This window comes from Pteropus vampyrus, unplaced genomic scaffold (genome assembly GCF_000151845.1).
Source record: "Pteropus vampyrus isolate Shadow unplaced genomic scaffold, Pvam_2.0 Scaffold19, whole genome shotgun sequence".
Classification (NCBI taxonomy): domain Eukaryota; kingdom Metazoa; phylum Chordata; class Mammalia; order Chiroptera; family Pteropodidae; genus Pteropus; species Pteropus vampyrus.
Window position 1 is genome coordinate 14337607 of NW_011888800.1, and position 2953 is coordinate 14340559.

The following is a 2953-nucleotide window of genomic DNA, read 5'->3' on the forward strand; positions in this document are numbered from 1 at the left end:
AAGAAAACGCTATGGGCCCAATCTGTTGTGCTCTGGCTCAGCTTCCTGTGGGGTTGTTTGTAAGCCTTTTAAACAGCAGGACCAGGATCACAGGTTCAGCCCCGCTGGGGGTCTTCCTGATCGCATATGATGTCTAGTCCCGCTTGTGGCATTCACTTTGGGGGCTGCAGGATGTGACTGTGCTGTATTGGACCTGTTCTTACAAGGATCCACATGACTTCTATGTTGGCCACTTTAAGCTGTGCCCAGTGTCTTCCCATTCCCTTGGGTTCTTACACAGCTCTGTGGCATGGAAAGGATCAATATTATTTTCACTGGGAAGAAGAAGGAGTCAAGACCCACGAGGCTTAAGCAGTCACTAGAGTCCTTAAAGTTTCTAGGAAGATGGGAGAGTACCTAACGACTATATGGGGCAATATTGCCCCAGTTTTTAAAAGAAAGAAAGGAGTGGATTCTAGGAATAACATTGGTGGCATTTTTGTCATTCTCTAGCAAAAGTATGGGACAAATAGATTTATAAACATTTAAAGGAGAAAATGGTGATCACCAGCAGCCAAGATAGGTTCATTATCATATCCTGTAAAATGGCCATGTTAACTTTCTTTAAGCAGGGTCATTGGATGTATAAATCAAGATAATTTTATTCAACGTCAATGCAGCAAATATAGTTGAGCACCCTCTGTGCTTCAGGTGCAAAATGAAAGGAACCGATTGTCACAGATACCATATGTTGTTAAGAACTTGATGAAGTCTTACATAATTACTTTGCTGTTAGGTGGATCTGGAGCAACCCTAACCCGTGAGCCTTGATTCATTGTTTTGAGTTAACTTGGAGGGAGGTCTCCAGTGGAGTGACACAGAGCTCTATCCTTAGCTCTGATCTATTCTACTTAAAAAAAATCTATGATCTAGAGCAGGAGTCTCCAAACCTCAGGCCGTGGACCTGTACCCATCCATGGAATCACATGGGAAAGACATGTGGGTCTTCGTTGTCCATAAACTCAACATGAGTCAACAGTGGGATAACAGTTGCATTGCTACAAGAAGGGCAGGAATAGTCCTATATTTGAGATATTATTATGGACACCAGGGGTCTCATGAACATCTGGTGCTGCATTTTAATTAAGGAGCCATACCAGGGAGCTCCCAAGGGAGTGGAACCAGAACAGTGAAGAAGGTGTGGAAACCATTCTGTGTGGGCAAGTTTGAGTGTCACGCTGGGGAAGAAAGAAAACAAAGCGTAACAAGATGGATGTCCTCAAATGTGTGAAGACCTAGACGCTAGCTAACGTAGGACTCATGGGTATACGTTGTAAGAAAGTAGAATTTGGGCCTAGTGCCAGCCCTAGCCCGCTTGTCCTCAGATCCATTCCTTGCCTTTTCCTTGCTGGTAGGGGAGACGGGCTGACCTATGCAGGCCATGTTTGCCAGGCTCCTGTAAGCCATTTTCTAGCTGGATCTAGCCAATGTGAGGCACTGGCAAAAGACTGAAGGGCAGGGGATGGAAAAGCCAGGATATTCTCTCCAATCCAGTCTCTCGGATCTGGGCACCTCTCACAATGGCTGCATCTCCTCTGTGGCTTCAGCTCCCACCAGATGGGTCCACTGTGGTCGCAGCTTCCAGCCGGTGACCTCAGCCTCTGGGTTCCGGTCACAGTACCTCTTCTCTTTTGTCCCTGCAGCCCAGGGTGGCAGTGGCTTCCTGCTGTTGCTAACATCTAAGTTGCCACACTGTCTTCTGTTTGGCTTCTCAGCTCTTCCATCATCTCTATAAGCCAGTTCCCCGCATTACCTTTTAGAAAAAAATATAATGTAGTTTCTGCTTTCTTAGTTGGACCTTGTTAATACAGACACACAGAAGGGAGAAAGTACTTTATTGATTACAGGTGGATGACCATATTGTAGGAGCCTGGAGCCCATGATCTTTAGGATTCCTTTGGAATTTGGGGCACAGAAGGCCAATGACATGCCCAAATCCTGAAAGTGGCAGAGTTGGGACTAGAACTCAAGGCTTCTGACCCCTAAATCACCACTCTTTGCATTTGATTGTAGCTCTCTCCTCCTGCGTGTATCTTTATGAACCATCCACCCGTGGTTTATGCTAATCACCCTTCTGGTCTATAGGAGGGAAAATTGAGTCTCCTAAATTCTTTTTTTGTTTTAATTCTCTTGTAATTATGTGACAACCCAGTTCGATGACGCTTCCTCGCTAATTATTTTACAGAACAAATACTGCTCGCCAAGTGTTGAGTGGAACCTTTTTTTTCTTCCTTTCAAATCATTTTCTACTTAGAAAAGCTAAATACATGTTCTAATCTGGAAGGTTCCATTTATATAAGTCTCTGATTTCATAACATCTATGTTTAATCGAGGGCAGAAGAGGGAGGGAACGTTCAAGGTCATCTTATCTAACTCCATCACTTTAGATAAAAAGAATCAAATTTGGAAAGATGGAATTGCTTGCCCAAAGTTAGGGGCGATAGTGAAACCAGAACCCAGGTTTCCAACCCTAGGTCAGGACACCATCGTACCACCATGCTCCTCTATAGACCCTTCACTCTCTTTCACTGCATCCAGTTTTCAGTCTGCTTCTGCCTTCTGCTCCCAGATCTCTTTTCCTAATATTGATCTTTCCTCTCTTTTACCTCCTGCACATCATCAGTGTTTCAGTAGCCCAACTCCACCCGGAATGGAATGATCAAAAGCAGGACCCCTCTTTTTCAATTTCTTCATCTCATCAACAACTTCCTCCTGTTCCCTCCCCACCCCTCTCCTTCTCTTCGGGATTCTCAAGCTTTCCATTCCTCTCTCCTCTCTAGCCGACATTTTCTTTCCCACTGTCTTCCACTGACATTGTTCTTTAATTGATCCCTCCTTCCTTCTGTGTTCGAAGCCAATATGCCTAGTTGAAGCCATCAACGCTTCTAAGGGAGGCATCTTTCAAGCACTGGAT